The sequence below is a fragment of the Mus caroli genome, chromosome 4 (genome assembly GCF_900094665.2).
Source record: "Mus caroli chromosome 4, CAROLI_EIJ_v1.1, whole genome shotgun sequence".
Lineage (NCBI taxonomy): Eukaryota > Metazoa > Chordata > Mammalia > Rodentia > Muridae > Mus > Mus caroli.
The window spans coordinates 9348073-9373278 of NC_034573.1; the positions used below are offsets into that span (position 1 = coordinate 9348073).

The 25206-nt window shown below is 39.9% G+C and overlaps 1 pseudogene; it reads right to left on the minus strand.

The window, feature by feature from the left end:
- LOC110292393 overlaps nt 1-23545 on the minus strand; it is a 98030-nt pseudogene extending 74485 nt beyond the window's left edge.
- Nucleotides 23546-25206: the final 1661 nt, after the last annotated feature.

The following is a 25206-nucleotide window of genomic DNA, read 5'->3' on the forward strand; positions in this document are numbered from 1 at the left end:
TCCATGGCCTCTGCATCAGCTCCTGCTTCCTGACCTGCTTGAGTTCCAGTCCTGACTTCCTTTGGTGATCAACAGCAATGTGGAAGAGTAAGCTGGATAAACCCTTTTCTCCCCAAGTGCTTCTTGGTCATGATGTTTGTGCAGGAATAGAAACCCTGACTAAGAGAAATATTAAATGCTGAGATCCTATTGTAATAACACGACACAGATTAATTATTGGTGGTAATAAGCTATGGGTTCCCATCCTCTCCTCTCCATCCTTTTTAGTCTCATTTCCTCCCTCTTTCCCTTCTTCTGTCTCTATCTCAACAGACATGATATCATCTTGTATGTGTTATTTTATAACTAGCCATTTTCTTTTAATATTACATTCTAAACCATACTCCAAATCCATACATTGGAGTGTGTATGTGTGTATGTGTGTGTTTGTGTGTATGTGAGAGAGAGAGAGAGAGAGAGAGATGTGTGTGTGTGTGTGTGATGTGTATGAGTGCTGTGTGTGGGCTATGTGTAGTATATGATGTATGTGTGTGCTATGTGTGGTGTATGTGTGTGTGATGTGTATGTGATGTGCATGTGGTGTCTGATGTGTGTGTGATGTGCATGTGGTGTGTGTGTGATGTGTATTTGGTGTGTGTGGTGTGTGTGTGTGTGAGGTATGTGTGCATGATGTGTGTGGTGTGTAATACATGCATGTGGTATGTGATGGGTGTGTAATGTGTGTATGTGATGTGATGTGTGTGTGTGTGTCAGTGATCTGTGTGTGTGTAGTGTGTGCTGTGTGTGGTACTTAATGTATGTGTGATATGTGTGTATGTTTCCAAGGGTAGCATCGAATGCCATAGCTTGATTTTACTTTAAGATATTCAACTATTTTCTTAGTACTTAGTATATTTAACCATTTTTAGTAATGAATGTTTCAATGGTCTTAATTTACTCTTCTACTTAAAAATGTTTCAATAAGCACACTGTTCATCTGTCCTTACCTAGTTATGTACGGATTTCAGAGTACAGATTCCAAGAAATGACATGTTGGATTGAAAGAGATGCAGATTGGAAAGACACTGCCAAAATGCTCTGAGAAGTTTTGTACCAATTTATAGCCCCAGCAATGGTGTTTGAAAGTTACTATTTCCATATAGGCTCAAAAGCCCTGTGTTAGTCTTTTTAATTTTTGCTAATATTATGGGATAAAGTGAAACTCATTCCTGTTTGATTCACATCTTCCTGATCATTTACGCTGTTTCCTCCTTAGTGTGATTGTGGGAGAGATGCCAGAATCCCAAATCTGGACCAAGATTCAACTTTTTATTTTGGTTCAGATCAAATCTCCTGGATCAGGAGGCTGCTAGAACCCAAAGCTAAGGTAGCCACAGGCCTGTTAATGGGGTAGACCAGAAAAAGAGGCAAATTTCAGCCCAGAAATAATTTTGGGCAACATCTTATCTAACTCTGAATAGTCTGTCATGGTCAAGACAACTGGATCAAAACCACATTATTATAAATCTTGTATTATAGTCTTTTCTTCTATACAATTACCAATAACTTACAAAGAAACATTTTTAATTTTCATGATATTTGGTGGAAGAAAGCTCCTGTTGTGCCTATCTCCCTTACAGAAAGCTCTTGAATATTAATGAGGTAATCCATCATGTTTTTAGCGATTTGCTAAGTAATACCAATTAGAAAAAGATATCAGTTGAACAGATTAGTCTACAACACCACTAAACAGGACCAGCGGTTCTAACAGGACACACACCTTATGCAGCACCTGTGGTCTAGGTAAAAGCAGTTAGCTCAGGCATCCACCTGCACTTCTTCACAAATAAACTCACACACCCCATTGTGTATCAGGTAGGTTTAATTGTCAATTAAAGCATGACACTTTACAAATGGTGTGATAGTGAGACTTTTGGAAAAAAGGAGTCTGTTGCAGTTAGACTATTTGGACCCTAGTTAGTTACCAAAAATCAATTCTCATTTCAAGACAACATACCCAAAGATTCCCTCCCCCATCCCTTTTCTCCAGTTCACTTGAGCCTGTTTTGTAAAGGTGTCCACAATGTGAATACTAAAAGCCTTCATATGCCTATCAGATGCCTACGGCAATACTCACTGTGTAGGGGACTATCAGAGTGTATCAGGATAGTTTCCAATTGGCCTACTTTCTCTGTCTACAGAGTGAGCACAGGGAATATGTCGGCCTTTGAAATTTAACTCAGCTATCACCAGGTGAATGTGCTAAATGTATTATTCTGTCAGAGCAAGATCCCAAATTTTAGCTATTACCAGCACATCAATAAACTCAGGAAACCCATCTTCCAATTTTCTACACTTCTTTCTTTCCTTATGAGGAGAATTGCTGTATTTTCTAAATAATAAACATATTCATTTGACAAAGGAAAGAAAATGTAGATTGGAAATACAGCACAACAAAATCTTGGTTTGACCCCACCACACACTAAAAACCAGAGGGAATTACTGTACAATGAAAAGGAGACAAATCACTCCAAATTTCCACTTACTGTATTTTCATTTATGCAAAATTATTACTTTTTCCATATTGCTCAAGCATTCTTTTACCAATCCTTTATTAATGTACAAGCTGGCTTTCTGTGCATTAAAGGCTGTACTGATGTTCTGTGCATTCATTCATGTTTATCCTGTGCATTAAAGGCTATACTGATGCTCTGTGCATTCATTCATGTTTATCCTGTGCATTAAAGGCTATACTGATGCTCTGTGCATTCATTCATGTTTATCTGGTTAGTTGTCAGCAGGAAAACTAGTAGAAAGAGAATTAAATGGCCAAAAATGATGTTTTGAATTTTGATACATACTACCAAATGCCCTCAGGAGATGTAGCCAATAGCTTGTTCATTGTCATATGACGGTAAGTGTTTGCTTATAAAGAGGTACCACCTTTTATCATTGCCAATTTGATTAGTAAAACTTATAACTTAGTTTTTCATATGTTGTTCATTACATTGATGTTATTAATGTACAGGCATATTAAAATAGTTAGGCTACTGAAATGTACATATTTTTCATATCTAAGGTCTTTTTTATTAGACATTTTCTTTATTTACATTTCAAATGTTATTCCCTTTCATAGTTTCCCTTCTGAAACCCCCCTATCCCATCCCTCCACCCTCTGCTCACTAACCCACCCACTCCTGCTTCCTGGCCCTGGCATTCCCCTAGACTGGGATATAGAACCTTCATAGGACCAAGGACCTCTCCTCCCATTGATGACCATGTCATTATTCAAAGCCAGGGAAGGCATAGAAAAGCTCCATACTTTTACAATTCAGAATCTTCATATATAACATTGGCATCTCTCACTATATAAAATCCCATAGGTAAGTGTTGTTACAGCAAAGATTGAGAATCACCGAAGTTGAGGGAAATGTAGAGGAAAGAACTCGGAACACATAAAATTTGAGGATGGCTGCTATGAACATAGTGGGGCATGTGTCCTTATTACCAGTTGGAACATCTTCTGGGTATATGCCCAGAAGAGATATTGCTGGATCTAGTGGTAGTACTATGTCTAGTTTTCTGTAACTCCGAAACTTCCCCCCCCAAAAAAATGAGGATGGAGATGAACCATTGAAACCTTTCTACTATAAGCAAATACATTTGAAGGCCTTGAGTGGAAAACATCTGCACTCTAGTGAATGCAGGAGATTTTGCATAAATACCAGCAAACTGGGAAGTTTTGCTACGTACTGAACAGCTAGACTAAGCAAAAGTACTACAGAGCTAAATGTATCTGTCTTATAGATTTGGTGATAATTACAGAAGCACACAAATGCAGATACATCATTTATCTTTGTTACTGCAACAATCATGGTAGCTGGATGTTCTTTAAGCTTTTTATTGAAGTGGAAATTAAAGCTCAAAGAATTTGAAGTTATCAGATTCATACAATTAGTAAATGGTAAAAAAAAAAAATTAGTGTCAACACTAATTTAAGAATTTCTGGATCCTCAGGGTGAGGGAAAAGGAAAGATCCACTGGTTCCTGTGATTTCACTATAGGTGGTTGTACAGAGTGTGGAACTGTACTGGGAGGGACAGAATATAAGGAAGAAAAGTGTAGTTTTGTAAGAATTCATGATTCGATGAGAATGATACCCCAGACTCAGATAGTATGCAAAAGCAAAGAGCATTTTATCCTGCAGCAGTCCTACATGCAGGGGTCTACCATTTACCAAGATAAAGCCACCCACATGAGCTTGCAGGCTCAACTTAAAGTAGACGAGGGGAATTCCATGAAGGAGTTGGTGACCTTCACCTTGATTGGAGTATAAGTGTCTTTGGGATTGGCTAGGGCTCTTGGGACATTCTAGAGCCTTTGCTGGGGAGCCTGGAAACTTGCCGAGTCACTGCTTTTGCCTCAGGCCAGGTGGTGGGGCAGCTTCTATAAGGCTCCTGCTGACTGTGGTTTTTCCAGTAACTGACTTGCCCAGCTCTAGGAAACTGAAACTTAGCCCTAGTCTCCTGAACTACCAGTTTGAGTCTGTCATGGAGTCAGCCTAGCTCAGTCCTCTCAGTTTTTAACTATGAGTCAGCCATATCTATGGTGTACTCTCTTAAGTATTGGAAACAAGTTAAAAATTAACTCTTTATAGAAATTGTTCAAAGGTCTCATAATAATTAATTTGTTTTTAATTCAATGTTTTAGCACAAAGTGAATTACCATGTAAGCATTGGAATATTTATTTCCTTAAGGTTTATTTTCCACTACTGGGACTGGTTGTCCCATGCAGGTGTCATACCCTAAGTGGGCTTCCCCTTCTCAGGAGAAAAAGAGGAGGTAATAGGAGGGAGGGGTTTTTAAGCATGGGACTTGGAGAAGAGAGAGGGGGCTCAATCAGGATATAAAGTGAAATAAAAGATTTATTTTCCTCTTTTCCTATAAATCACTGAAAAATCTGTGGCTAAATCTCAAGACTGTTTCTTTTTAACACCCTGCCAATATTATGTGTTATGAGACTATGCTAGATACATACAATGTAGCTTACTTATCTTCATAGGCAATTTAACATTTTCTTTAAAAAAGCTTTACCTTGAAAGCTAATTGTTTGACATTGATATAGTCATGCAAATTTTATTTAATCCAATGTTTGTGTATTATACTTTTTTTATTTTTTGACTGTTAATATTTTTAATCTTAGTGTTACAGAAGAACTATAAATAAAATACAGTTGGGTTCTGACTTACTTAATATGACAACTTCTCTCAACTAATTGAAACATTAAGATGATTTATAAATATTAATGCTTTTTCCCTCCCTTGACTTTTATGTATTAATTTCATTCTATTTCAACTTTTTCTTAGTTTTAAAATCATATTTTTCACTATTCTAGACATTGCAGTTTGCACTGATATATCAAAGTACAGTGTAACTGTGGTTTTTTTTTTCTGGGAGAATACAATCATCTTGCACATTTAAATTCCTCTACTTTAATTTATTGTCATACTGAAAGACCCACAATGTGAGGACTCCCCCACGTTCTGACTCAGGAGAGGCGACACCCCAAAATCACCCACAAGAAACGGTCTTGCTGCAAACTGCAAGAGGATTTTTATTCAAGAGCCTTCTCGGGCCCACAGTCATACACCACGCAGGGGTAGGGGTAGAGGACCATGGCGCGCCCCGAGTAGCTGGATAGGGGGGGGGGGTATTTAAAGGAAGAAACCACAACTCAAGGAGGTGGAGAGGGCGTTGTTGGAAAATACCAAAAATGCCAGTTAAGAGTCACAAGGAAGTACAAAGTCACAAGTGTCAGGTTATCTCTCAAGACAGTTTCTAAGAGCCCCTAACAATCTAAGAGCCCCTAAAGATAGCACATTTGCGTTGCAGGTTCTGGTAATGGTCAGGGTGACTTTGTTTGAATGAACAGTCTTTGAACCCAGGAAGCGGGTGGGTGGAGGAATGTCGCTATCTTTTTTATGACCAGCACACCTCGGAGCACTGAGCCACAGAGGCCACATTCCCAAGCTTGGGCCTAAAGGCCTAGAATTTTGTTTTTACGTTTTACTTCTTTCAATACATTTAAATTATATGTGGTCCACAGCTCACAGGGATGTTGCATGAATGCTTTTGACTTTATAGCACTATTTTCTTAGATCTGCCTGTGTACCTCCTTGTCTTTGCTCTACATTTCCTCTTGACTCTCCAAATTTCCACCTAGTATATTTCTTTCCTTCTCTCTGAAAAGAAAATTAAAGTATGTCTTATTGCATTTATAGAAATCATTTTCCATTTATTTTAACACTTGTCATCCTCTGCTTTCTAGTATCATGGATTCTATTATGATATGTTTTTGTTGTTTCTTGAATGGAAGTTTCTTTTTCTTTATCGTTATTAAATTTCTAAAGCTCTTTGACCATTCTTTACCTTGGTGGTAGTGTCACTTTCTAAGGGCTCTTTCCAAGGTCCTTTCTTCACTGCCCTCAGGTCTTCAACAGCAGCAAAGAGTAAGGCAACTACTCCAGAGTCCTCTGTGGCTGGCACTCACTCACCTCCCACTACACAGACTTCTTTGAAGTGCATTGTTCTATGCTAATTCTTCCCTCAGCTAAATCTAACCTCTTGTTGAGTCTTCTAAATCCTTAACTTTAAATACTTTTGCTTCATTTTGATTTCTAGAATGCCTATGCTTTCCTATGTAATGGGCACTTAGTCTCTGCTAGATTTCTTATCTATTTTCTTATATTGGAACAAACTTATAGATTTGGAATTTTTTAAGTGGTTTCTGATATCATGTGCTGGAACCTCTTGTTGATAGTTTCTTATTGTCTGAAAGTTTTTTTCCTTTATTGGTGTTTGCTGTTAGGATCTTGTCTCTTTGCATTCCTTTTTACTTTTCATTGTGAAAACTACATTCATAGAATTATAAAGCGAATTTTATTTAAGGATTATATCATTTTCCTCTAGCTTGCATTTATATCTATAGACCACATAGGGTGCCACCAATGACTTGAAATTTAGTTTTGGTGACGAAGAAAACAAAACCAATTGACTCTCTTCTCCTCCACCCTCACTAGTACCATTTTATGTTGTTGTTGTTGTTCTTTTTTTTTTATTATTTTGTTTTTGTTATTTAAAGCCCCAACACTCAGAATATTCTGAATCTCAGTCTCTATTCCCTAAATTTACATATGAATAGAGTTCCTGCTCATTTTCTCATTCTCTCAAAGACTCAACTAACCACTCAAAAAAGAACAAAAGGCCCTAGTGAAAAGGCAACTTCCAAATGTTAGGCCAAATCCTTACCTCCCAGTCACAGGTAACACAACCTTCAACTGGTTACCACCACAGACATTTGGTTTTAGAGGAAATACTTAAAAAGCAAAGATGACATAAATAGTAAATTGTAACTTTAATTTTTTTTAATCTTATTTTTAATGATAGTTCTTAAACACTTTAACTTCCCTTGTAGCCCACCACCCACCAGAGGTAGTGGCAAAGAAAGGAGACAGGGGTGTGGGGGGAGCAACTCCCATGTGTGTTGTCTGGAAATTGTTAGTTCAGTTTACAGGTTAGCACCTCATCCATGTCACAGATACAGCAGCAGTCCAAGTCAAAAGAGTCGGGTTAGCAACAGTGGTGGCATGCAGGACATCCTTTCACTTGTGTCTGTTTCAGCAAAATGCTCCTCAGGACTCTGCCTTAACTTTTCACATTTGTCTACATCAAATAAACATTCCTTCACATGCTTGCTCCAGCAAAACACCATCCAACTGACTTTCCAAAGAACACTTACTTACCACTTCAGTAAATCCTCTAAAAGAAGAGTATTTATATGGAGAGATAAGGCTGTGAGAAAAGAAAACCTCTTCATCTAGTTGATCTGGGAAGGTCTCCTGAGCGACATGACATGCAAATTGAGGGCAGAAGGTCTCAATTTGGGAATGAGGAGGCCCCTTGAGGTCTAAGGAAGATGAGAAGATGGCAATGAGTTTGGAATGGGTGAGACACAAAGGGAAGACTGGAGAGTACACAGTGAAAGACCACAGGCACAATGGTGTGAAATGTCGGTAGAAAGCAGAAAGTCTGGAGGTGGTGATTATATATTTTACAACACAGTACCTCAGATGATATAGTAGCCAGAGATTCATTCTTTAAGCAGAGGATTTGGACTGTTATGTGGGAGTTGGACTCTGAGAACAGTGTAATGAGCCCGGAGATCACAGAAGATGCTTTGGAATTCCAGTGAATGACTGAGCGGTTAGGAGAAGGGGCAGGAATGCAGGTGGTGATGAGCAGCAAAACCTGAATATTTCATCCCCCTTTTGAAACTTCTACTTTCTCTCCAGTTCTGTGTGCATTGTTATGAATTTGCAATATCTCTCTGCTCAATAAAACAGCTTGATACCTGTCTGTATAAAACTCAGCAGAGACAAAACTCCCATTGTAAGTAAATAAATAGATATTAAAGCTAATATAGATATGACTAGGCACCATCCTAATATACTTTACACATATTAACTCACTTTATCTTCTCAATTACTCAGTGGGGAGTGTACAAATATCATTATCCCCACTTTAAAAATGAAGAAACAGGAACAAGAAATGGATAATTTGCCCAAAGTGAATGGACATTTGCTGCTGGTATTTTTCTTCTTAATTCTCATCCCTTGCTTTTTAAAACATGAGAGCACCGTGTTTCCCCATGAAGACACAGTGCTTTCCCCACCCTAGGCTCTGCTGATCCAGTAAGGCTGACTTTACTCACAGCCCTGGGTGAAGGTATGTGACTGCAGTCTAGCCAACAACCAGTGCCTCCTACAGAACACAGGTGATATTCAAAGACAGATCAACTCAGAAACAATCTCATATTCTTGTTCTATCGAGGAAGTGAGAAGTGTGTGAATTCTATATAGAGGCAAACACTAAAAAAGCATAGAGCCACAGGAACACATCTGGCTTAGGATATTGTACTATCTTAGTTTTATTCTTAAGGTTCTCATTAATGTCTGTACTTGGCTATGCCAGTTTGAATTAAGTGTTTCTTGTAACTGAAAGACAAATGACACTAGTAAGGGAAAAATAATTTCACTCAGGCTAAAAAGATGTCTCATTGGTCAAAACTTGTACTTCTTTTGCAAATGACCCAAGATCAAATCCTAGCACCCACATGGAGGCTTACAACTGCCTATAACTCCAGTTCCAGGGCATCTGATACCTTCTTCTGGTATTCTCGTGTGCACATTCACACAGACATGACACAGACACACACACAGAGACACACACAGAGACACACAGAGACATACACACACAAAGTCATAGACACATACATACACAGGCACAGAGACATGCACATAGACCTAGACATATATATAGATATGCATACAGACACAGACTCACAGAGAGAAACATACACATCAGAGACACAGACATATATACACCGATACACACACAGGAACAGACACATACACAAACAAATACATAAACACACACAAACAAATACATAAAATGCATTTAAAAAACAAGATGCACTCACTTCCGTTTCAAAACAGATCTGCACTTCTGTGGCACACTCAGCATCTGCTCTACCACTGACCAGGTAGAAGGGTGAGAAGTCTCAGTGGTCCTATATCTAGATGTATTCACTTTGTATTTCTAAGGAGAAATGCTTCATTTCCACATTTAATGGCTGGTTGCAAATTCCAGTTTTGCTTCCATGCATCTGGCTGGGACTAACAAATTACAGAGGGAAGGCTTTGTCCACAGTATCTACAGACTAGATGTGGGTACTTTTTCTTCTTCTAAAGGAAATTTGCCATGAATAATATTGGAAGTCCTTCCAGAGAGTGAAAGTGAGAACTTGCCAACATCTAATTTCTAGTTGGGGGCTGGGGGGGGGGGGGGGGGGGGGGGGGGTTAACCTTCTTCCCTATGGCATCTTTAGCTTCTCATAGATAGCCAGTACATACTAGAAACCTCAAAGCCTATGAAAAGTGTAATGTTGGAATTTCAGAACTTTTTGTGGTCAAGCATTAAGATCTATGGGAGTTCTATAGAGGATGGCATGGGGTAGGGTTTAAAAGGCAATGACTCTGAGGGTCCAGCAGAAACCATATCCAGGAGAACAGGAGGCCCATAGGAGGCGAAAAGTTAGGAATTGGAGACAGAAAAGGAAGATGTCTGGCTGATATCCAACCAAGGTCTGCGTGATGATAGCCGTACCTGAACCCAGTTGCCACTTGTATACTACTGTCCTCATTTCCACTCAGACCCTTCTGTCTTTGTCTTAACTAAAGCTGCTGGCCCTAATCCCAACTCAGGTTTCTCTGCTTCCCCTCCCCCACATGCAGCCATCTTCAGATCCCTTACCTCATGGCCAATGTCTCCCTCCTTCCCTTCTCTTCCTTGCCTGGAAGTAAGAGGACAGTTTTCACTTCTCCACATGGCCCTTTCCAGTGGTTTTCCATTTCGAGTAGAATTTAATGGGTTGAACTCTCTGAACTCCCACCAAAGATGGAAGCACAGGGGCATGAGATGTGAATGTAAATGTAACAAAATTAACAATCCTGAGAGGCCCTCACCAAGATTTCCCTGACTGTGCTTCAAATCTGGCCACAAGTGTTGTATAAGAAGAAAAAACACAGAAGGTGATGCCCAGAAAAGAGAGGGGATGGAGCAGGCAAAGGGAAGGGCTAGAGTGATGTGTGGTGTCCAGCCAAGGATGCTAAGGAGCTTGAACAGCCAGGGCATGCTCAGAGGTAACATTCTCACTCAGAGTCTCAAATAAAGCAACCTGTTACCTACCACCTTAGACCCAGACTTGTGGCATGCATATCAGTGAGAGTAAATTTCTATGGCTTTCAGTCCTCTCAGTCTGTCATTATAATGGCAATACTGGGACTCAAAAGACAACATAAAGCCCAGATTTCCCTTAGCTGACTATGTTATTAGCAGCTCTCTTAATTTTCCCCATCTATTCCTTTTTAAAATAGTTTCTAATAAGATTTATTTGTTTTTATTCCATGTGTGAGTATTCACCTACATGTATATGCATGTGTGCCCAGTGAAAAGGAAGCAGAAATGCATTAGATCCCCTGGAATTGGAGTTATAAATACTTGTGAGCTGCCATGTAGATGCTGAAACTTGAACCTGGGTCCTCTGTAGGAACATCAAATGCTTTATTTAAGTTATAGTATAATAACATTATTCCTACCTTTTGTTTCCTCCCTTCCAACCTTCCCATGTGCCTCTCCTTACTATTTTTCAAATTCTTGGCCTCTTTTCTCACTATTTGTTTTTACATACATATATGTAAATACATATGTATTCTGAATATATAAATACAACTTGAAAACACATATATAAACAAGCACTCTTAACCAGTGAGCTATCCGTCCAGGCCAATACCTTCTGGGTTTTTTTGGTTTTTTTGTTTCTTGGGGTTTTGTTTTCTTTGTTTTGTTTTTTAAAAAAAATTCTGTTATTTCCTTGCTAAAGGCCTTTGCCTACCTGATGCTTTCTGCACTACTGTGATGAAAGTCCTTTTTGTTACAAATCTCTCAAGTCAAATATACTTTCTTGAACCTTGCTAACCAAAATGCTTGTCCCCAAATGCTGATAAATTACCCTTATGACTTTATATCACACAGTTCTTCCTTTCACAGAATTCCTCAAAAATGATGAATGTCTCATTCATATATTTATTAAATTGGCAGCTACAAATAAATCTTATTAGAAACTATTTAAAAAGGAATAGATGAGAAATTTAAGGGAGCTGCTAATAATGTGGAGGACAGAGCAGATCTAATGCACATGTTGGGGTTGTACAAAGTCTGACAGGATCTCGTAGTCAGCTAAGGGAAATCTGGGCTTTATGTTGTCTTTTGAGTCCCAAGATTGCCAGTTTTTGAGGGTTTTTGAGAACACGCTACCTGACATCCATTCACTGAGATTCTGCTAACCACCAGTCAGCAGGCTGAGCATAGGGGAACTTTAGTGAATGTAAATAGATAGCCCTTTTTCCTATGGACCATGGGCTAGTCATAGACCACAGCTTCATCTCATATTTGAAGGATTCCCTGTGCCTCATTGATCATAACTAATGATTAAAACAGTAAGTTCTGGTCATGAATTCTGTTCCTTTTTTCTAGTAGAAATATGGCTCTATCTGCTGAAAGAATTTCTGGACGGTAGAAAGTTCTTATGGTTTTTTAAATGTACTATTCCAAAGATTTCTTAGCAGGGCATTTTAATTTTTTGTACATCCCTGCCTTGCCCATTTCTACCAGTGTTGTTGGGAGTCTGAGACCTCAGTCTATGCTCAGGGAAGCCAAATGAAAGACTAAGTCACACACAACTTGCAAGGCTTTGCCAAAGATGGCAGACCCCAGGCCAGTTGGCCTGATTCACCACCGCCATGTCTAAAGGTCAGCCTCTGGGACGATTTAATTGTGGCCATTAAAGTGTTTGAGCAGCTGCTTCAGGCAGCAATTTGGAGCCCAGGAGAAGCCAGAGGCAGCAACAGCAGCATACTGGGTCATTTGAAAAAAGCCTGGCTAGGCTCCACACAACCTGACAACAGCTGAGATTTCCAGAAGTACTTAACCTGGTTTATAGGTCATGGCCTAACTAAAAGTAGGCTTCCCTTCATCCCAGAGTGAAACTGTAAACTGGCTCCGTTACCACCCCTTTCTTCCACTCATCACCTTGTGTTCTCATTTTACGTCCTTGACTTGATTCCAGAAGTGATGTTAGTCAACACATTAATTAACAGATTTAAATGTCTTAAATGAACCACTAACTGCTTCATGCAAAGTAATTGCATGCCTGCTAGCATATGTCACCCCCTTTAGTGCCCCTCTCAATCCCCAGGTCCTCTCAGATCTGTTGCTGAGAAATCTGACTATTTCATCATGTATATACTTTCCTAAGGAGTCAATATACAGACTCCTATTTTTTTTTTTCAGCATAGCTTCCTATACAGCAAGTACCCACTGCTCAGGATTGGCGCTGGCGCTCATGATTCCTTGTCTTAGTAGTTCTTGACCAGTTATGCTCTATGACTTGCCAAAGCTTCCCAGATGGTCTGTAGTGGTGCTGGGACCAAGGTAACTTTTTACTTAGGACTCTCTATTACATTCAGTATAAATATATTAAAGAACATTCCAAAGATAAATATAATTGCAATTAATAAGCAACACAAAAAATACTTTGCAGTGCTATATTACAACGTTTATACATATATTAAGTTGTAAATTATTATATTTACACACACGTTTTACCACTGGCATATCATTTGATTTAATTCTCACAGTAACTATATATGATAGTTATTATTCTTTCTACTTTAAAGACGCAAATAGAAATACATGTAACCTTGGAAGTTGTGACATGATAATGGTGGAGTTGGTGGCTTGGCCTGACTCTGTATACCTTACTTATACTGTTGTTGCTAGGAAACATTTCTCTATGAATTTCTCATACTTCTGTACATTGAATGAACAGGAACACTGCCATTTTGCTCCAACCACGTTTTCAAAAACACCTACAGAGCGAGCAGCATTGAGGGGCAAGCCAGTATCTCCATCCAGAGCACAGGCCAGAATTATTTGACCTCCAGAACAATAAAGATACTTTATCTCTCTGGAGCAAAACCTTTCATCCTCAGCGTAGAGTTCCACATCTATTGTTTAAACCCACTCCATGTGCTTACATGACAGAAGAAACAATGACATATGTAGCAGCAAAAGTTTGGCTCTTGCTGGAGAGTCACATGTCCTGTGCCAGCTTGCAAGCCTTGTGCAATCTCAGGCCTTTGGAACGTTAACAGCCTTGAGTACAGTAGCTTGAGAAACTGAAGGACACAGAGGTTGGGAAGATCCTGGCTACCTCCTCCATTAGAACCTCAACTTGGTGGTTTACCCAGTCTTTCATCTAACAATAATCAACTAGAGTTTGAACTCTTCAGTGACTAGATAACGATGCCTAAAGGAAAGGCAAAAATTATTATCAATAGCAACTATATTTATTGCTCATGAATAAAAGAAACATTCAATATCATAGTGTCTTTATCTTAGTCATAATTGTGACTATTTCAGACATCAGTCATATGCAAGTCATAAGCAAGAAATGTTATCAGAAAATACTTACTCCTATATGAACTGTGTCAAAGCAGAACCAGATTGAAGTACTCCTGCTAGCTGATCAGTCCTCCCACCAACCTGTTGTCCCAGAAAAGCTCTGGTTAGCATTTTATGGACAGGAGTGCAAGACCAACTCTTTTACCCTGGGATGAGTTCTTAACTATTCTTTGACTGTGCAGACGGACTTGTGACTGCTTATTGTTAGAATGGATTTTTCAATTTCTAATCTGATGCTATCTTTTTTTCAGGGCAACTAATTTGGTCATTAGACCATACTATATATTAATCAGGAGAATGTTATTCATGGAAAATATTCCCTAAGAATGCTTTATAAAACAAGCTCTTATAAAATATTAAAACCACACTTCACAGTACAACACCCTTTCCAACATGAAGCAGGCATGGGACTTGGTACTTGGTAGCTGTGTGGATTGGTTTGTCCAGAATGTCAGGTGACAAATTCCTGTTTGATCACCAGCAGGGTGACAGCAGTGAGAAGGAGGAACAGGTAAAATACACAATGACTGGTAGAAAAGAAACCAAGTAGATGAGAACACAAGAGAGATTGCTTTATATTGTTATTCTTTCATATATTACACAGTCCTCTCCTCCCAGTTCCTCCTCCCTCACCTCCTTTCTCTCCACCATCTATTCTACCTCTGCTTCCCTTCAGAAAAGGATAGGCCTGCCCAGGATATCAAGTTAATATGACCATGGCATATCAAGTTACAATAATACTCAACACTTCCCTTTGCATTAAGGCTGGCCAGGGCGTTACAATAGGAGAGAAAAGGGTCCCAAAGGCAGGCAAGAGGGTCAGAGACAGCCCCTTATCCCACTGTTAGGAGTCCCACAAGAAGACTAAGTTGCACACCATAACATACATGCAGAGGGCCTAGGTCAGTCCCATGCAGGCTCCCTGACTTAGTAGAACTCAGTCTCTGAGAGTCTCTATGAGTCCCTTTGATTCTGTGGGTTTCCTTGTGTTGTTCTTAGCCCCTCTGTCTCCTACAATCCTTCCCCCACCCCCATCTTCTGCAGGATTCTCTGAGCTCCACCTAATGCTTGGCTGTGGGGTTCTGCATTTATTTTCATCAGTTGCTGGATGAAGTCTCTCCAATTCTGATTATGCTAGGCTCCTGTCTATGTGTATCTAGAATATCATTAGGAATCATTTCATTGTCTTTTAAAAAAAATGCTGGTTGTGTTTGGTTCTTTCATAGGTCTCTGAACTATCCAGCTTCTGATTCCTGTACCTCCAGGCCATGTCAGGAGTTGGCTTTATTTTGTAGAATGAGTCTCAGGTTGGTCCGGTCATTGGTTAGCCACGTTTATAATTTCTGTGCCACCTTTACACCAAAGTAAGCAATACAAATTGTAGGTCAAAGGTTTTTTGGCTGGTTTGGTGTCTCAGTCACTCCAGTGGAAGTCTTACAGGTTACAGGAGATGGCTTCTTCAGGCTCTCTATCTCCCACTACTAGGAGTCCTAGGGTCACCCTTAGAGATTCCTGGGAGTTTCCATTGCACTAAGTTTCTAGCTTGTCTCCAAGATTGCCCCTCAATTCCAGTTGTCTCTTCCAATACATTCTCCATCCACCATCCCTCAACTCATTCCCCCCTGTTTCTATATCTACCCTCCTCTAGTCCTCCCTTGACATCTTTTCTATTTCCTTCTCAGGGAGATTTATGTGTGTCCCCTGTGCCCTCATAAGGGAGATTTTTGATAGCCATCATATGTATGGAACTGGGCGAGAGTTTCTTTTTTTTTTTATTAGATATTTTCTTTATGTACATTTCAAATGTTATCCCCTTTCCTGGCTTCCCCTCTGAAAGCCCCCTATCCCATTCCCCCTCCCCCCTACTCATCAACCTATCCATTCCCACTTCCCTGCTCTGGCATTCCCCTAAACTGGGGCATAGAGCCTTCACAGAACCAAGGGCCTCTTCTCCCATTGATGACTGACAAGGCCATCCTCTGCTACATATGCAGCTGAAAACATGAGTCCCACCATGTGTACTCTTTGGTTGGTGGTTTAGTCCCTGGGAGCTCCAGGGGTACTGGTTGGTTCATATTGTTGTTCCCCCTGTTGGACTGCAAACGCCTTCAGTTCCTTGGGTCTTTTCCCTAGTTCCTCCATTAGGGAACCTGTGTTGAGTCCAATGGTTGGCTGTGAGCATCCACCTTTGTATTTGTCAGGCACCAAATTTTCTGAGGAATGGCCAAACTTTGGTTTGGTTTGGTGACTGTATATGGGATGAATCCCCAGGTGGGGCAGTCTCTGGATGGCCTTTCCTTCAGTCTCTGTTCCACACTTTGTCTCTGTAACTCCTTCCATGGGTATTTTGAGGTAAAAGCAGATGCTGGCAAGGATGTGGAGAAAGAGGAACACTCCTCCATTGCTGGTGGGATTGCAAGCTTGTACAACTACTCTGGAAATAAGTTTGGCCATTCCTCAGAAAATTGGTCATAGTACTATCTGAGGGCCCAGCAATATCACTCCTGGGCATACCGAGATGATGCTCCAACATATAATAAAGACACATGCTCCACTATGTTCATAGCAACCTTATTTATAATAGCCAGATGCTGGAAAGGACCTAGATGTCCCTCGAGAAATGCATACAGAAAATGTGGTACATTTACACAATGGAATAATTACTACTCACCTATTAAAAACAATGAATTCATGAAATTCATAGGCACATGGATGGAACTAGAAAATATCATCCTGAGTGAGGTAACCCAATCACAAAAAAAAAAAAAAAAAAAAAAACACAGATGGTATGCACACACTGATAAGTGGATATTAGTGCAGAAGCTTGGAATACCCAAGATAAAATTCACAAACCACATGAAACTCAAGAAGAAGGAAAGCCAAAATGTGAATACTCTGGTCCTTCTTAGATGGGCAAGAAATTCTAATATCTGAAAGCACTTCTGAGAAACCCTGAGCAACATACTTGTCTGAAATTCCTGTGGCATACCATTTGAGAAATTGAGTAATGATCTATATCAACCTTCAACACTATGAGAGGTCTCCTCCTATTTTCATTTACTCTGTTCATGGACTGACCCTGTGGGGCCCAGCTTTATGTCTTCTAGAAAATTAGGGACTTAATGTACTTTGTCACTCCATTCTCAGAATGACATAGCTAGGGCTGTGGTTCTTGGGAAACTTTACTTTTTCTGTGCTGTTTGTGCATATGATTTTTCTCCAAGACCAACAGCACAGCATCCATCTTTTGTTACTCCCTTTGCACTTCTTTGCTACAGAATGGTGCTGCCATTCAATATCCTTATATGAAAATTTGGCATTGATAAAATAAAAACAGGGTTAAAAATAAATTCCATACTTTTATGTTCATCAAATAAAGAAAGAAGAGAAAGGGGTGTGGATATAGAATAAAGGCATAGGGTAAAAGAAATTTTATCCTTTTTTATAAATACTATGTTAAAAAAAGAGAAAATAAAAAAGAAGAATAGGAGGGGGAGGAAAGAGAAAAAGAAAAGGGAGGAGAAGAAAAATGAAGAGGAGGAAAAGGAGGGAGAGGAGGAACAAGAGGAGGAGGAGGAGGAAGATGAGACCCCATCACTATGAAGATGGACTTCATAACTTTTCCCACAATTCCATATTTAGATGTTTTCCCAGAAATATGGTATGGTTGGCTAAATGCAGAGTTTATACTGAACATGAAGAATTATACTCAACATGAAGAATTGTACTCAAAATTTCCCATTCTTATATGCAAATACTTTTTCTTTTCTACATCTGAAAGCCACATGTGATTTTCAATCAGCCAGCACAAACAGACTGACAGACAAGCTCCCTGAGGAAATGCTGGATGTGCCATCAGGTTTCAACACTCTCCTCCTTCCCCCTCTGGAGCAAGTCTATAATTCCGCATTTGTGTAAATACATATGTGCAGCATATTTACTCACATGCTGCTGGGTAGATCGAGCAATTCTGCAGTCTTTCCTGGTTATGTACTCACAAAGGTTGTAGATTCCCTAAAAGTTATTTCTGTCATTCAATTTTCCTTGTAAGAACCAAGAGCATGCCTGACTAGAAGGAGAGCTATAGGAGGACTTCCCTGTCCTTGCCTCATGGCTCTTCACTTCTATCAGACTTTGAATATTCACTGGTATTTGCCTTAACTCTGTTCAATCTTCCCACTTAGAATGTACTAAAGTCACAGCATACAAGGATAACATTAAAACTTTCTTGAAAGTGAAATGTTTTGTCTGTCATGATCATCCTGTAATATGACACTACCTAGGACAGGAAGCTTTTGGTGAACCTATGTTGTGACCCACATTTTTCTGCTTTAGCTGTGGTTAACATTTTAAATGTAGTTCTTTAAATTGTGGGTGTACTTTTTAACTTCACACAGTGTTTCCCATTTTTCCACTGGATTGTCTGTTCTGTTTTACTCTTTCTAGAAAGCAACCTTATCCATCATGGGACTGTAAGTGCTAGTGTTATTGTCTGTATTTCACAGAGAAGAAAAGTGAGTCACAAGGAAATATAACCTAAATATGGACACATAAATGTTAAATATCAGAGCCAAACCAAGCATGATAATACAAGCTTGTAATAACCACACTGTTGAGGGTGAAAAGGGTGGACTTGCTTGTGAAGGCCAGCCTAGGCTATAAAGAGAGACTGTCTCAAAAGAAGAAAGGAGGAGGAGGAAAAGGAAGGAGAATAGGAGGAGGAAGGAGGGGAAAGAGGAGGAGGAGGAAGAGGAGGAGGAAGAGGAAGATGGAGGAGAAGGAGAAGGAGGAGGAGGAGGAGGAGGAGGAGAAGAAGAAGAAGAAGAAGAAGAAGAAGAAGAAGAAGAAGAAGAAGAAGAAGAAGAAGAAGAAGAAGAAGAAGAAGAAGAAGAAGAAGAAGAAGAAGAAGAAGAAGAAGAAGAAGACATAGTAAAAAGGAAAACGTCATAAATCACAACATCAGCTTGACTGGAAAAACTGGCTGAAGTGGTTCAGTTTTATCCAGTAGAACTCATATCTTTTACTACAATTTATTGACATGTAATAATGTGCTCAAATAAAATAAACTAATGTTTAATACTATCTGTTTCTCTGGGAAAAGATTCTTGTAGGATGCAAAAGAGAATCATCAGTCTGCAAACAGAGTGTGAGCTCTGTGAGGAGATTGCTTTTGAATCGAGACATGTCTGTTTAAGAAGAAACAAGTCACCCAACAGAAAGGACAAGATATATTTGATAGAAGATATTTCAGTTACAAAGCCTGAGTAAGAGGCAACTCAGCTTGTTCAGAGAATTGACGTGGTACCTGGGGAAGAGTGGTCAGAGGCAGTGAAGCTTGTGTCCACATCATAGACATTGGTACATGTTAGATCATTCAAGTTGGTACTAGGAACCATGATTAGTGTAAGGACAAGTCTTTGGAGGAATTTAAATCTCGTATGATTCTCACGCAGAATTGGTGATGTGAAGAGATTTCAGTGGGAGAAGAGTAACTAGCAAGGTGGTTGTGGCTGTACCTCAAAGAAATCCAGGTGACACATGATGGTCTTCGAGGCTAAGAAGATGGTACCAGCAGAGAAGCAGGAAGTCTCTGGGTGCACTGAAGAGGAAGGAAAGGATGTGGATTATGTTTTTATGACCAAACTCACATCAACTCTAATAGGAAAGGAGATATAAAGAAAGGCTATGCTCTAGAGACATATCTGATCTTAGTCAATTTGAATCCTTTTCACCAGATATCTTCAGCCAGAAAGATGGAGACCCTTCCCTCCTCAGCAGGCATCTTCATGGCTCGTTCTGCCTTTTGTCCTGAAGTTGTGCCTCATGAAGTCTCTTAGTGAGAGATCATCATTCAAAATTCATTAGAATGACATCCAGCAGCTATCAGGGCTATTTATTTCCCTGGGCATCAGGGGATCTGTGTGTTCATAACATTGAGGGCATTCACTCATGCAGAGTGGATGGGAATTTGATAGGCAGATGTGTCCCCCAAGAAGAGGAAACAGCTGGAGCAGAATGTAAGGCCAGGAAAGAAAGGACAGGGAAGTCATAGTACAATTAGAGAAACTGGAGAAACAATAGGCTGGATGGCTTTTATGGAGGGCACTGAATCTTTGAGTACTTTATCTAAGAAAATAGAAAAGCAGAAATGAATTTTAGAATGAAAAGAAATCATGAGATCTCCTTTTTAGAGGTGGAAGGAACTCAGCAATTATTTATCTCACCTGCTGGATACTGCACACTCCCTTCTCTCTTAGAAAAAAAAAAGATCCAGCAGCAATGTGAATTGTATGTGCCTAAACCTATAAGTCTCATCCTGTGAGTACTCATGAAAGAGGCTTTTGCTTGGGGCAGATGAATAGATATTTCAGAGTGCTTAATGTGTGCTGGTTCTCTGGAGAAACCAAAGATGATTAAAGCTACTCACTTGCCCTCAGTTCATTCATGCCAATGATCTCAAACTTACAAAGTCTGGGGAACAAGCCCTATCAAATGGAAACCTCTGCCTACGCATCCTAGAGTCTCTGTGCTACCTGCCCATGAGCTTTTATGTCATGATGCTAAATGTGGAGGTACCTCAATCAAACATCTTACCAACAAAATAGTCGTGACACTAGGTCTCTGTTTTTAGAGTTAGAGATGGGTATTTATTTAAATTCTGATGTGCCAAGTTAGCATTTTCTACCAACTTGGGGAGCAGTGACCTTCATAAGCTTAAAAATCTTGTGTTTAGGTGCTGTCTTTGTGGAGCCTTGGCAACTGCCATTGTCGTCTTCTGTGATGCCTGTGTAGCCTTTTTTGCTTCCTTGGTACACCTGATAGCACCCCCTCTCTCTCTGAGCTTTCTTAACTTGTGGTTTCTGATTCCTCTAGGCCATTATATTTGGAAAAGATACACTAGTAACAGCTCACTGGAACTTGACTGCATAGTGGGTTCTTTTCTTTTGATTTTCTTCCCAATTGACCTTTTTTGGTGTTTTCTTCTGAAGAGGGTAGCCCAGTTTATCTGCCAAGAATTCCTTTTGACAAGGAATGAAGACTCACATTTTTTTAAATTAATGTTTTTAATTATTCATTTTACATCCCACTCACTACCCTCCTCCTGGTCACTCCCTCCCACAATCCTTCCCTTAGCACCCCTCCCCTTCTTCTCTGTGCAGGTGCCCCCCTCCCAGGTATTCCCCCCAGGCACTTCAAGTCTCTGCGAGGCCTCATTGTCTTATTGAGGCCAAACAAGCCAGCCCAGCTAGAAGAACATATCCCCCACACAAGCAACAGTTATTTAGGACCCACATGAAGAATAAGCTGTACATCTGTTACATATGTGCAGAGAGGTCTGGGTCCAGCCTGTGTATGTTCTTTGGTAGATGGTTCAGACTCTGAGGGTCCCAAGGGTCTAGGTTAGACTCTTTTGGTTTTCCTGTGGAGTTTCTATCCCCTTTGGGGTCCTCAATCATTCCTCCTATTCTTCCATGAGTCCCCAAGCTCCATCTAACTTTTGGCTGTGGGTGTCTGTATCTGTCTGAGTCAGCTGCTGGATGGAGGCTCACAAAAGACAACTTGCTCCTGTCTGCAAGCATAACAGAGTATCATCAATAGTGCTAGGAATCAGTGCTTGCCCATGGGATGGGTCTCAAGTTGGGTGTGTTATTGGTTGGCCATTACCTCATTTTCTGCTCCAGCCCCTCTGCCTGCATTTCCTGTAGACAGAATAAATGTTGGGTTGAATGTTTTGTAGGTAGGTTGGTGCCTCTATCACCCCCTGGGGTTCCTGCCTAGCTACAGGAAGTGGCCTCTTCAGGTTCCATATCCCCAATGTAGTGAGTTACAGCTAAGGTCACCCCCATTTATTCCTGGGTGCCTCCCTTATCCCAGGTCTCTATCTTGTTCTGGAGATGCCCTCACCTCCTCACCCCTGTAAGCTACAGATTTCCATTCATTTTCATAGCCAAATAGCCATCATTCCTATCCTTCCCCACACCTGATCTTGAACTCCCCATACACCTCCCATATCTCCCATTTTAATTCCCTCCCTCTATCTGCCTCTTATGACTATTTTATTCTCCCTACACAATGAGATTCTAGCTTCCTCACTTGTGCCTTCCTACTTGTTTAGCTTCTTTGAGTCTGTGGACTATAATATGTATTTTATGGCAAATATCCACATATAAGTGAGTACATGCACCTTTTGGACTGTGTTACCTTGCTCAGAAAGATATTCTCAAGTTCTACTTATTTACCTGAAAAATTCATGGTGTCATTGTTTTTTAACAACTGAATCATACTCCATTGTGTAGATGTATCACATTTTCTTTATGCATTCTTCAGTTGAAGGACATCGAGATTGTTTCCAGTTTCTGACTATTACAAATAAAGCTGCTATGTATATGATTAAGCAAATGTCTTTGTGAGATGTTGAATCATCTTTTGAATATATGCCTAAGAATGGTATAACTGGGTCTTGAGGTAGAAGTATTCTCCATTTTTTGAGAAACTGCCAAATTGATTTCCAAAGTGACTGTACAAGTTTTCACTAGCAATGAAGAAGTATTCCCCTTGCTCCACATCCTCACCAGCATGTGTTATCTCTTGAGTTTCTTATCTTAGCCATTCTAATGGGTGTAAGACAGAGCCTCAGAGGTGTGGCTCCATCCCTAAGCTCAATCTGTACTACAGAGCAGTAGTAATAAAAACTGCATGGTACTGGTACAGAAATAGACATCTTTATCAATGGGATCAAATCAAAGACCCCAAAATAAGCCTACACACTTATGGTCACCTGGTTTTTCAAAAAGAAGAAATACAATAGAAAAATGAAAGTGCCTTCAATAAGTGATGCTGGTCTAACTAGATGTCTGCATGTAGAAGAATGAAAATAGATCCATACTTATCACCAAGTGGATCAAGGACCTCAACATAAAACCAGATAAACTAAATCTCATAAAAGAGAAAGTAGGAAATACCTCTGAATGCATTGGTACAGGAGACAATTCCCTGAACAAAACTTCAATGGCTCAGGCTCTAAGATCACCAATTGATATAATGGAAACTCATGAAACTGCAAAGCTTCTGTAAGGCAAAAGATACTGTCAATAAGACAAATCAGGGTAGGAAAAGATCTTCACCAACCCTACATCTGACAAAGGGCTAGTATCCAAAATTTACAAAGAACTCAAGAAGTTAGACACTAACAACCCAAATAACCCATTTTAAAAATGAGGTAGAGAACTAAACAGAATTCTTGACAGAGGAATCTCGAATGGCTGAGAAGCCCCTACAGAAAAGTTCGAAGTCCTTAGTCATCAGGGAAATGCAATCAAAACATCTCTGCAGTACTGAAAAAACTTTCTTTAAGTCCTGGCATAGTTCTGCCCATTTCAGGGGTAAATCTTGTACCCAATGAACAGCACAGCTAGACTTTCATGCGAGGGCTGCTGGAAGCCACCAGAAGATGGTAAAACCATCTTAACCATGAGAAAATGATATGTCCAAAGAGTAAAATTCTTAGGAATTACATTTAAAAATGATATGCCTTAGGTTTCTAAACACTGAATGATTTTTTTTTTTTTTGGTTAATATAATGGTTATAGGTTTCATTGCTTAACAGAGAGGCTGATACTAATGGTTTTAAAAATAAAAATTGATTTCCTTCACATAAGAACCTGAGGACAGGGGCTGGTGAGATGGCTCAGTGGGTAAGAGCACCCGACTGCTCTTCTGAAGGTCCAGAGTTCAACTCCCAGCAACCACATGGTGGCTCACAACCATCAGTAACGAGATCTGGCGCCCTCTTCTGGAGTGTCTGAAGACAGCTACAGTGTACTTACATATAANAAATAAANAAATCTTTAAAAAAAAAAAAGAACCTGAGGACAAGCCAGCTGACACATGCTGCTAGTCCCAGCACTAGGGATGCAAAGACAAGAATACTGCAAATTCAAGCCAGGCTGGAAAGTAGATCCTGGACCAGCCTTGCTAGAAAAGCTTTGTCTCAAAAAAAAAAAAAAAAAATACAAAATGGTAGGCAGTCCATGAGATTATCCAATGCCCAATATCCTGCCTGAATTCTTTGAAATTCATTAGCATTGTTCTTATCCAAAATGTTAGGTGTGGCTCCTACCTCTCATTCACATATGGGAGATTATTGGAAAGGAGGGGAGGGAAAGAAGAAGTAAGCCCCTTTCTCCTAAGAATAGCACAATAGTTCATCACATGGTCATGCCCAGCAACAGAGAATCTTGAACAAGCATAACTCTGAGCTACTCCACTAAAGGAGAAGACAGGATGGACCTTGGAAAGTATCTGTGATTCTCTGTAACACTAGAGGATGTGTGGATCGCATACGTATATCATGTACTTGCCAACAAAGAACCATTTCCCTAATATCTGACTCTTCATTTCAAGATACATGGATTAACTTTAGAGGCAGTAATATTAATAAATTAATTTCTAGTCTGTATCCCAGGGCATCTACATGTTTGATGGAAAGGGTGCATGCTTCTTATGTAGTTGCTAAAATTTAGATTTGAGGGCCCCTATTCCAGGCTTGCCTAAATGGTTTTGGGAAATGGTTGGGAAGTTTTGTTTTCCATTGAAAATTGAGGCAAAGAAACTTTAGCTTGCATTCTGCTCGATGTATGGTGGCCTGAACAGGCACATCTCAATTTCTTTATCTTTGAGACAATTGATCAACCTCTCTCACCTAAATTCATGATTCCCTGAATGCAAGGCCTATTGCATTTTAAAAACTGATATCATTAATTTTATCTTGTTATAACACAAGTGACAACAAGCTACAATTTTGGGGATTGATAAGTGCTATTTGAAAGTATTGTTTCCTTTGGGTTTTCTCAGAAACCATCATTTTACGCATGAAGCTATTGAAAGAGAATTGCTTTGCTTGTAGGGTCAACTTTTTCTGCAAATCTCTGCATCCTTTACCCTATGCTGTATGGGAAAGTTTTTGTCTCTCATTCTATGTTAAAACTGAAATAGAGCCGGGCGTTGGTGGCGCACGCCTTTAATCCCAGCACTCGGGAGGCAGAGGCAGGCGGATTTCTGAGTTCGAGGCCAGCCTGGTCTACA